Raw genomic sequence first — 12,277 nt, 5'->3', positions numbered from 1 at the left:
GGCACATAACTGCCCTGTTTTCTCGGATCTGAACGACCAACCAAGGTGTCCTCCAAGCCGCACCTACTAACTTTTAGACGTGTCTTTATTACATTTTTTCACGAATACGCTTGAGAGCGTATCATTTCATTGATAGGAAGAAAGAGAGAGTACACAGGGGGGGGTGCTCGGTGTCCAGCACACAGGCAAGACAAGGAGCAGGGAGCAGTGACGACGAGCTGCTCAGCCCAGATACATGGCTAAGAACCTATGCCAGAAGCGCATTTAAACCGTGAGCTCCAGCCCTAGCCCAAGAACGTGCGTCGTTCTGGATAAGCTCAAGAAGCCGGGAGGTGGAGGGGGACTCGCCGTCGAAGACATAGCGGTTGCGCTGCTTCCATATAGACCAAGCTGTCAGGGTTGCGAGGGTGGCAAGCCCCTTGCGGTGCCCTATGGGGGAGCTCATGATCATCGAGGAGCACCATGGGAGGAACTCTTCGGGACCAGCCGGAGGGGGGACGGTGGCGCGCACCCAAGACAGGACATCATGCCAAATCTGCCTGGAGAAGGGGCAGGCGATGATAATATGTTGCATGGTCTCGACGTCCTGGTCGCAAAGAGCACATCTGTCGTTGTGGGGGAGACCGTGGCGAGCCAGTCTATCGGCAGTCCAGCAGCGGTCAAGGTCGGCCAGCCAGGTGAACATCTTAACGCGCAGGGGGGCGGCACTTCCAGGTGAGGCGCCAAAATGGGGCGGATGTGGAGCCGGCAAAGAGGGCTCCGTAGCATGATCTGGCGGAGTACATCCCATCCGCAGTCCAGCGCCAGACAAGGCGGTCTGGGGAGGCGGAAAGGTGAAGGTGACGGAGTCTAGTCCAGAGCTGGACGTACTCCACCAGCGCAGTGGGCGTGAGCGCGCCACGCAAGTCCGTGATCCAGCAGCGGTCCTGGAGCCCATCCGCCACGGTGCGCTTGCGTCGCCGACGGGGAACCAAGGGGAGGAGGGCAGGGGCGATGTTCGCAATGGCCATGCCGTCGATCCATGCATCAGTCCAGAAATGGCAAGACCTTCCAACACCGAGAACCCAAGTAGTGGACGCGCGGAAGATGGAGGAGGAGTCAGCATCGGAGGGCAGGTGCAGGTGTGCCCACGGCCTGGCCGGGTCGGTGTGCTGCAGCCACAGCCAGCGCACACGGAGTGAGATCCCTTGCCGATGGAGGTCCGGAATGCCGAGGCCGCCGAGATGGAGGGGCCGGCAGACGCGCTGCCAGTTGACTGGCCCGTGGCCAGCGCGGGTCTCCTTATTGCCATGCCAGAGGAATTCACGGATCGTTTGGTTCACTTGCTTGAGAATCGTCGGGCAGAGGGCGATGACAACCATGATGTGGGAGGGGATCGCGCACAGCACGTGGCGGACGAGGGCGAGACCAAGCGAAGAAGGAAGGAATTGCCTCCAAACTTCACTCCTAGACGCAGCCACTGCATGGACAAGGCCGATCGGGGCCTCGACTCGGAAGCTAAAGCCAAACGTGTGCTTCTTCTTCGGCTCGGCATCATCCACGAGAACGAGCCCATCTCCTCTATGGCTATCGAGCGCTACAGCAAACTTTTCGAGCAGCCGCTGGCCGAGGATGTCGTGCAGGCATTCGCTGACTACTACGGATGGCACATTCCTTCAGGCTCTCTCCCGGTCCAGTGCAGTTCAATCACGGCGGCCCGCGGCGTTGCCGCCAACTAGCATCGTCATGCCTTCTCCTCTCGGCCTCCATCCTTCCCCCATGGAGTGCATCCTCAAGACTGTGTTTTGGAACGTCCGTGGCCTTCACTCTAGGGCTAAGCGCACCGCGGTCTGCTATGTAATTTCCTCGGTTTCACCGAACATTGTGTGTCTTCAAGAAACGAAGCTCAATTCGTTCTTGTTGCCCCTTGTTGTGGAGACGCTCGGCTCATGCTTCTTGGATTACTTCTTCCTCCCGGCCTCCGGCACCCGGGGCGGCATCCTTCTTGCTTGGAACCATAACGAGATCGCTATCTCCAGCCCCTACATCGGTCAGCACCACATCACGGCCCTCGTTTCTACCACCTCGAGCACGCATCCTTGGTGGATCACCGGGGTCCATGGCCCGCAGGACGACGATGAGAAGATCTTGTTCCTCGAGGACCTGCAAGATACCCGCGACTCTTGCGCTGGCCCCTGGCTCCTCGGCGGTGACTTCAACCTCGTCTCCTCCTCCAGTGACAAGAGTAACGGGTGGATAAACAGGCGCACCTCCAACCGATTACGTCGCTTCATTGCTGATATGGAGCTGCGCGACGTCTACATGCACGGCCGCCGCTACACCTGGTCTAATGAGAGGGACTCGCCCACGCTTGTGCGTAACAACTGCTTTCTATGCACCTCTGAGTGGGATCTCGCACAGCCACATGCCATTCTCCGCTGCTTGCCACGACGGTGTCCGACCACTGCCCGCTGCTTCTCGACTGCACTCCGCGCTCTACTGGCCCGAGGCGTTTCCACTTTGAGCGGTTTTGGATCAAACTTGAAGGTTTTCAGGACATGGTGGCGGCTGCTTGGGGCTCCGTCCACGACCCGGACCCTTTCCGGCGCATTTACCTCCGCCTCAAGATCACGGCTCACTGCCTCCAGAGTTGGGGCGCGCGCACTCATGGCCATGTCTCCCTGCAGCTTATGATTGCGCGGGAGCTTATTGCCCGCCTCGACGCTACCCAAGACATCCGGGCTCTTTCCCCCTCTGAGGTCTGGCTTCGATGCAGCCTCAAGCGCGCCTACCTTGGATTAGCTTCGCTCGAGAGATCCATCGCTCATGAGCGAGCGCGGTTTGGCTGGCTGAAGGAGGGCGAGACTAACACCACCTTCTTCAAAATCCACACGGCCCACAAGCACCAGAAGAACTGCATCCTCTCCCTTCAGCACGAGGGCGCTACGATCACCGATGAGCAGGATATGGCCAAGGCGGCATACCACCACTTCTCCTCGCTTCTTGGCACTCCAAGACCCCGTGATTTCTCCCTCGACCTGCAACAGATTGACGACCGCTCCTTTGATCTCAAGGAGCTCGAGCTGCCTTTCTCTGAGGAAGAAATCTGGTCTACGGTCAAGGCGCTCCCCCGTGAAAAAGCCCCGGGCCTCGATGGATTCACGGCCGAATTCCTTGTGGTGTGCTGGGACACAATCAAAGCCGACATCTACTAGGTGTTCGACAAGTTCTACACCATGAACGGGCGCAGCCTCCAGCGCCTCAATGAAGCCCTAATCACGCTGATCCCGAAGAAGCCGGACGCCTCCTCTCTCTCGGACTACCGCCCCATCAGCCTAATCCACCTGATCGCGAAGCTCATCGCCAAAGTCCTCTCACTACGCCTTGCTCCTCGCTTGGGCCAGCTCGTCTCCTCCAACCAAAGTGCATTCATCACAGGACGGTGCGTGCACGACAATTTTATGCTGGTCTAGCAGACCGCCCGCCAGCTTCATAACCTCCGCGTGCCTCGTGTCCTCCTCAAGCTCGACATTGCACGCGCGTTTGATACGGTATCCTGGGCTTTCCTCCTCGACGTGCTCCGCCACCTGGGCTTCGGACGGCGGTGGATCGAGTGGATTGCCATCTTGCTCTCCACGTCCAGCACGCGCGTCCTCATCAATGGATCCCCCGGCCCTCCCATCGCCCACGCTTGCGGGATGCGGCAAGGCGATCCCGTGTCCCCGATGCTGTTCACAATTGCCATTGATGCTCTCAACTCCCTCCTCCTCCATGCCCACTGCAGCGGCCTCCTTCAGCGGCTCACCACTCGGCACACCTCTTCGAGCATTTCTGTCTATGCCAACGACGTGATCATCTTCTGCCACCCCTCAACCCGCGATCTCCGGGTCATTCGGGAGCTGCTTCGTGTCTTTGGCGAGGCTTCCAGGCTCTGCACGAACTTTGCCAAGTGTTTGGCAACCCCGATCCGCTGCGACGACCCCACGCGAGCTTCCATCGCGTGCGAGCTGGCTTGCACTATCATGGACTTCCCTATCACCTACTTGGGCATTCCTCTCTCGCTCCGGAAGCCGTCCGCCTCATCGCTCCGGCCGATTGTTGAGAAGCTGGCCAAGAAACTTTCCTCCTGGCGTGCGGTGCTCCTGTCCCGCGGAGACGTGTCTTTATTACGCTTGTAAATCGCCGCAAAACGGCAATTCAAACTCGGTCTAATGTGAGCACGGCCCGGTAGTCCCGCAAGTACTGCCATACATGTTATTAGACTTAAACACGAACAAGTAAACGGAACGTGTACGTGGTCTTGTAGGATTACGAGTACTTCTCCAAGTCGGTTACCTACTAGGTTATCTTCAAATATGCCTGTACCCCCTGCCCTGTAACTTGTACCGAATAATCGACCAGGAGAGATCGAGTCAGCTCGGGGCAGGAACAAGTTCGACCAGCGTTGCTTCATCATTCGTCGTTGTCACATCTCGCTGTCATCCAACACGGTCTACCGCTTCTATTCCAAACACAGCTACGAGCGGCCAAGCTATGTCGAAGCGGCGAAGGTCCGACGACGAGCGCGGCTCAAGATCCAGGCGATCTCACCGCCCGCGGCACTATCTATATTTTGTCGTGGATGACTGGACCGATGGGTACAGTATATACAAGGTGGATGTAACACCCACGATGCGGCTATATCTCCCACGTGCCGAGGCACGACTTAGAGGCATAACCGCATTGTAGGTATTGTCGCAAGAAGGGTCATCTTCACACAATCCCATGTAATGAACAAGAATGGGATAAAGAGAGTTGGCTTACAATCGCCACTTCACACAATACATAAATTAATTCATACATCATCCAAAATCCACACATAGACCGACTACGGTCAAATCCAAAAGAAAAGAAGATAACCCCAAATGCTAGTTCCCCGATCGCCCCAACTGGGCTCCACTACTGATCATCAGGAAACGAAACATAGTAACGACCAAGTTCCTCGTTGAACTCCCACTTGAGCTCGGTTGCGTCACCTGCACTGGTATCGTCGGCACCTGCAACTGTTTTGGTAGAATCTGTGAGTCACGAGGACTCAGCAATCTCACACCCGCGAGATCAAGACTATTTAAGCTTATAGGAAGGATGGGGTAATGAGGTGGAGCTGCAGCAAGCACTAAGCATATATGGTGGCTAACATACGCAAATAAGAGCGAGAAGAGGAGCAACGCAACGGTCGCGAAACTAGGAATGATCAAGAAGTGATCCTGAAACTGCTTACGTTCATACATAACCCAAACCGTGTTCACTTCCCGGACTCCGCCGAAAAGAGACCATCACGGCTACACACACGGTTGATGTATTTTAATTAAGTCAAGTGTCAAGTTCTCTACAACCGGACATTAACAAATTCCCATCTGCCACATAACCGCGGGCACGGCTTTCGAAAGATAATACCCTGCAGGGGTGTCCCAACTTAGCCCATTATAAGCTCTCACGGTCAACGAAGGATATTCCTTCTCCCGGGAAGACCCGATCAGTCTCGGAATCCCGGTTTACAAGACATTTCGACAATGGTAAAAAAAGACCAGCAAAGCCGCCCGAATGTGCCGACAAATCCCGATAGGAGCTGCACATATCTCGTTCTCAGGGCACACCAGATAAGTCAAGCTACGAGTAAAACTAGGCCTCGAGTTTCCCCGAGGTGGCCCCGCAGGCTGCTCGGTTCGGACCAACACTCGAAGGAGCACTGGCCCGGGGGGGTTAAATAAAGATGACCCTCGGGCTCACGAAAACCCAAGGGAAAAAGGCTTAGGTAGGCAAATGTAAAACCAAGGTTGGGCCTTGCTGGAGGAGTTTTATTCAAGGCGAACTGTCAAGGGGGTCCCATAAATCACCCAACCGCGTAAGGAACGCAAAATCAAGGAACATAACACCGGTATGACGGAAACTAGGGCGGCAAGAGTGGAACAAAACACCAGGCATAAGGCCGAGCCTTTCACCCTTTACCAAATATATAGATGCATTAATTAAATAAGAGATATTGTGATATGCCAAAATATCCATGTTCCAATATGGAACCAACTTCAACTTCACCTGCAACTAGCAACGCTATAAGAAGGGCTGAGCAAAAGCGGTAACTTAGCCAAACAACGGTTTGCTAGGAAAGGATGGTTAGAGGCTTGACATGGCAACATGGGAGGCATGAAATAGCAAGTGGTAGGTAGCGCAGCATAGCAATAGAGCGAACAACTAGCAAGCAAAGATAGAAGTGATTTCGAGGGTATGGTCATCTTGCCTGCAAGGTTCTCAGAGTTGTCGAAAGCTTGATCCTCGTAAGCGTTCTCAACAGGTTCCTCGTAAGCGTTCTCGTCTCCCGGCTCTACCCAAAGCAAGAACACAAGCAAAGGACCAACAATCAATCACGGGAAATGCACAAGCAACATGATGCAATACATGGCATGATATGCGAGATGTGATATGCAATGCATATGCGTGCTCCGGAAGGGAAAAGATGAACAAGGCATCAACTTGGCAAACCAAGTATGCCGCTGGAAAGATGAGATGATTTCGGTCGAAATCGATATAAAGATCACCGGAAACGGATGCACGGTTTGCAAATGGCAAGCAAAACAAGAATGACACAATTCTGCAATTAACAGCATGATAGCACTTAGAATACATCAAGAAACTATGCTACAGCACCCCAACATAGCAACAAAGCATATGGCAGAGATGTACTCAAGATGCTTGACAAAACATGAACACTGAGTTACGGCTAAATCACACCAGAGAAGGTTCAAACAAGCATAGCAAAAGTGCAAAAGATATCAGCTTCACAGACTTGGTGAAAATACTAACATGCTAGAAATAACACCAGGAAGCCATGTTTAGAGCCAGCAAATAGCGTTCTACAGGAACATATCATAGCAAATCAAGGCATTGCATGAACCTACTAAATGCATAGATCAAAAGTCCCTTACTGACCATGAGCCAAAAAGGCACAGAAGCTATGGTGGCACCCATGTAAACATAGCAAGTTTTATTAACAGTTTCAGACAGCAGAAAAACAGAGCATGGCATAAACAGAATTATGAAGGGATCTTTGCGAGCTCGATTCACTCATCACAAAGCATTTCATGACAAAACAAGCATACCAACAGCAAGATGACATGTTCATGAAGCTAACTATGGCAAGAACAAGTCCATAGCATGCATGGATCACTAGCAACAACCATGGCAAATTTGATTAACATGTTAACATTCTGCCAGGAACATTTTATAGCAAAAGTAGAGCAAGATTGAGATATGCTAGGGCACTCCATAATTGCAAACAGGGGCATGGATGGATAGAGCACATCTATATGTCCAAAACATCCCTACTGAACATACTCAAAAGAATTATGGATCTCACTGTAGCAATATGGATACATGGCATCACAATAACAGCAGGAAAATGACAGCAAAATCCTAAGTCCCTGAAAACAGAAACATCACGAAGCCTAGTTTGCATACTTGTGCTAGTCACCACATAGATCACAAAAATACATGGCAAGCACGTCTGTAAAGAAGACATGGCATAGTTGAAAATACATGTAGAGCTCATGCTCATAAGATGCACACATCAAATGTAGCAAAAATGACAAATGCTCATAAACTGGTAAGTAACAGCAGTAAACATCATATAGCACTTGTATCAGATATTTTGGCGTCAAGATGGACTCAAACAAGCAGGTCACAATGGAACAAAATGAAGAGCATCTCATGATGAATACTTTGGTATATCATATGCATCAATCGGAGTAAAGAGCATGGAGTTATGGCATGATGAACAGGGCACCAGAATGCAAAAATTAAAAGACTTGAGATTATTTCGGGGTCAACCTCTGAGGATTTCAGATCTGGATCGAACGGAGTTGGAGCTCGCCGGAGTTGATGGAGGAGGTCGGAGACGAGGAGGAGGCCGGAGGAGGGGGCTGCGGGTGGCCGGATCCGGTGGGGGAGGAGGCGGAGCGGATCTCGGCGACGTCGGCGGAGGCGTTCGGCGTTGGTCCACGCGCGGGCGGGCGGCGGTGCCGGCGAGCGTGGCGGCGGCCCGGCGGAGGAGGCGCGAGACGGGCGGCGGCGGAGGCGGACGGGACGGCGGCGCACGCGCGGGCGCGGGCGGCGGCGTACGGGCCCGCGTGGGCCGGCGATGGGCTCGGCGGGCCTCGGCGGTGGTGGGCGGCGATGAGCCACGTGGCGGCCTCTGATTGGCTGGGGGCGGCGGCGCGGACGCGTCCGGTCCGATCTGGACGTGTCCGGCGGCGGAGAGGGAGCGGGGCTAGGGTTTTTGGACTGCGGGATTTTCGGAGGGGAGCACATATTTATAGGTAGAGGGAGCTAGGAGACTCCAAATGGAGTGTAGTTTTCGACCACGCGATCGTGATCCGACGGCGGAGAGCATGGAGGGGGTTTAGATGGGTTATAGGGCTGTTTTGGAGGGGCGTTGGGCTGCAACACCCAAGAGGCCTTTGCGGTTACCCGGTTAACCGTTGGAGTATCAAACGGCCTCCAAATGGAACGAAACTTGACAGGTGGTCTACCGGTGGTGTACTAAGGCCACATAGCAAACCTCGGTCTATTCCGAGAACGTTTAACACGCGCTGACGAAAAGAGACAAGAGGGGTGCGCTGGTGCATGTGGGAGTGTTGGATTATAAAACGGACAACGGGGAAAATGGTCGGATGCAAGAGACGAACACGTATGCAAATGAGATGCACATGATGACATTATATGCAATGCATGACATGAACAAAATGCAAAACGAAAGACAAAAATCCAACCACGGAAGGAATATCATAACACATAGCCGAAAATGGTAAAAGTTGGAGTTACAAATATGGAAAGTCACATCCGAGACGTTACAGTGGACGTGGCCGACTTGGACGGTTACCCTAGCGCCGACTTGGACTCGCAGGCTCGCCGTCTTCCCGGCCCGCCGGTGTTCCGCATGGAGTGTTCCCACAAACGCTGCCGTAACCCACGTTTCGCCGCCCTGGGCAGCCGAATCATCGCCATGGACTACCGCGAGAACAAGGTGACCACCCGCGTCCTTATGTTCGACACAGCGACAGGAGGCGTCGTGCAACAGTCTGTACGTCGTGGGCACTCTGACGTCAGAGGACCCGGAGTACTTCCGGTTAGGGGTGCTCGCCGCCGACGTCGACAAGGGAGGCTGGGCCTGGAACACCGGGCTGGGCGGGCCGTGCAATTTGTGGCAGGTTGTCTGCACCGCCGCGCACCCAGACGGCCGCACCATCTTCTTCTCCACGTACTATGGCATAACTTACTCGTTCGACACCGAGACCCGCGAGTGGAAGCACCAAGGCGACTGGACGCTGCCTTTCCAATGGCACGCCTGCTACGACGGCGAGCTGGACGCGTGGGTGGGGCTCCGCCTAGGCTCTGACGAGCTCGAGCCGGGGACCGTGTGCTGCTGCGACGTGGTGCCCGCGGCCGGCGGCGAGGGACAACCGCCGCCGTCGTGGAAGATCGTCAAGGAGAAGATTGTGTGCGAGGACAGGGATAGGACACTGGGTACCACGCTTACGCGTATCGGACGCGGCACGTACTGCCTCATCGAGTATCGGGCAGGGAAGGACGGCGGGCCTGGAGACTCGCGCCTGTTTTACGCGACGGCGTTTAGTCTCCGGTACGACAAGGACGGGGAACTTCGAGCCACGGCGCGGCGGACTCGCTCCTACACCAGCCCCAGAAAATCGAGAGATTGGAGATTCAATTGGTGGGTGTTTGGCATGTGATGATACACGCGGAGCAACACACGTAAGACACATAGTATGGCGACTATATTTTACTATCAAACAAGGTTGATGGGCGCCTCTTCTGCGGTATTGTGTGCGCTACGGGTGTTCGTATGCGAACATGTGTGTATATGTGTTTGTTAATCCCTATTTTCTTTATGACACCGCTGGTGAAAAGAAACATTAAATGTACCAACAGTGAAGAGCGTGCAGTGAACAAATCGAGCCGGCTGAGGTTTTGTGTCAATAGCCTAGCTAACCAATAGAATGAGAAATAAGATAAAATTACACTCATGCCAGCTTTAAATTAACACAAGATAAAATGGAAAATAAGATCAGAGCATCTCCAGTAGGCAGTTTGTTGGTAAATTTACCATATATCACTAACCAATAGAGTGTATTTGGTTTATCTAGCAGAGGTGGTGAGAGAATGTAAAGGTTGCTCTCTCATTTTATCTTGAAGCCTGTACACGGGTTAATTGGTTCACACACATGCAACCCTGCTCTCTCTCTTCATTTCCATAGGGAGTCGCATACATAAGGCAGTCGTTTATTGCCAAAAAAAGAAAGAAAAATAGGTAAATATATATGATGCATGAAGGAAAACTCTTAAGGAACCTTAAACTTCTGGATTCCTTTCCATGTACAAGAAGGCAAGAACAAATTATTTTTTAGAAAAGGAGGATGACCCCCGGCCTCTGCATCTGGACGATGCATGCATCCATTTTATTAATTATTCATAAAGACCTTATAAAAATACATCAGTAAGTCTGAAGCCAACCATAATGGCAACATCCGTCGCAACTCCTAACCACTTGATAAAGGGGTGCCGAAAGTCTGAGTCGAATACCAAACAGACCTCACACCAAAACTGTCGTGGAATTGTCACGGCAGATGTCCTCGAGTTAGGACTTAGTCGTGGAGCCATCGCAACTAGGAAGCTTGAAGGGGTTAATGCGGGACAAGGAACGCGAGGGTTTATACTGGTTCGGCCCCTTACGGTGAAGGTAAAAGCCTACGTCCAGTTTGAGGTGGTATTGATTAGGGTTACGATCACCAGGGAGCTAAACTGCTATGCCCGGCTCTCAATGAGATTGTTCTTGTCCCTAAACCGCTGCCGGGTCGTCCCTTTATATAAGGAGGCTGACGCCCAGCACCCTTAGAGTCCCGGCCGGCTCATAAGAGTGTCCGGCTCGGACTCTCAATCATACTTGCCTTGCACTACAAGTTCTACCATAATAACGTTTGTAACTACGGGCCTTAAGCCATATCCGGGTCTTAAGCCCATCTCTGGCCCATCGTCTTCAAGCTTGGCTCCAGGCTTCTGGTAATGACCATTAAAGTAACCCGGCCCCTCCTGGCGGGTGACTCTAAGGTCTATATCCTCAGCATTAGGCCCCAGATTGATTTGAGCCGGCTCATGTCAATCTTCAACCCTGCCGACAGAAAAAATCTCCGGCTTACCATTCATGTGAAGGCCATAACCCGGCGTGACGTCATCCTCTGGACTCCGGATAATCCGCCGTGACGTCATCTTCCATTAAGCCCGTTTTTTACTCCACCAGATCCGCAACGGATCTTTGCTTTTACTGTCATTCCGAAAATCGAGGCGTCGTGGGGGGAGATAACCACGCCGTGGTCTCCTTGGATCTCGCGCCCACTTAAGAGCTTGCCTTATAAATAGGCCGGCCCGACGGGCTCTCAGCCACTTCCTCTCCATCTTCTTCCTCGTGCCATCGCTCCTCTGCCCGAGCTCTGCTACTGCCGCCGCCGTCGCGCCCCTGATCTTCGTCAACCTTGGCCGCTGCATCACCCTGACTTGGACCAGATAAACGGCGGCAACCTCCGTTCTTCTCCAGCTCCGGTGAGTCTCTTCTGCCCTGCTAGAACAGATCTGCGGTAGGGTTCAAATAGTTCGTCCGTGTTCTTCGCCATTGCCCGCAAGCTTCGGCAGTTCTCATAGTTCTACCCTTGTTTGATCTTTAGCCTTGTATAAAACTGGTGCGGCGGTTGTTTAGGACTCATTTCAAATGCTCATAAATCTCTTTCTACTGCATAAAGGCTTCATTCGAGCTCAAGAACATCCGCTCGTCTGTTTCTAGGTCTAGAAAATTTTCATTTCACCCGACCATTTTGATCCAAAAAAGTTACTGCAACATGTGAAACCTGTTTTACCACACTTAGTAAAAACTGCAACCATTGAATCTTGGCGGCTTACAATTCCGGTTTAAAGAAAACACGCGCCGTAGAACCTTCCGGCTTAAAGAGAACCATGCTCCGTAAAATCCTCCGGCTTAACTGTGCTAAGGCCGTAGATAACCAACTTATTCTGAATGCCCCTGCGGCTTAAATAACCCACTGTACCTGAATGTATATCATTAGTCCCCTTCATAAGCCGCCACCTTAGTTTTGAACTGTAGATCTCCGGCTTATAATTAACCCGGACATTTTTCCTTTTTGTCATAGACCGCCAACTTTCACCATGCCTCCCAAGGCTCCCATCACTTGCAACTGGA

This window comes from Aegilops tauschii, chromosome 4 (genome assembly GCF_002575655.3).
Source record: "Aegilops tauschii subsp. strangulata cultivar AL8/78 chromosome 4, Aet v6.0, whole genome shotgun sequence".
NCBI classification, from domain to species: domain Eukaryota; kingdom Viridiplantae; phylum Streptophyta; class Magnoliopsida; order Poales; family Poaceae; genus Aegilops; species Aegilops tauschii.
This window is presented reverse-complemented; position numbering follows the sequence as displayed.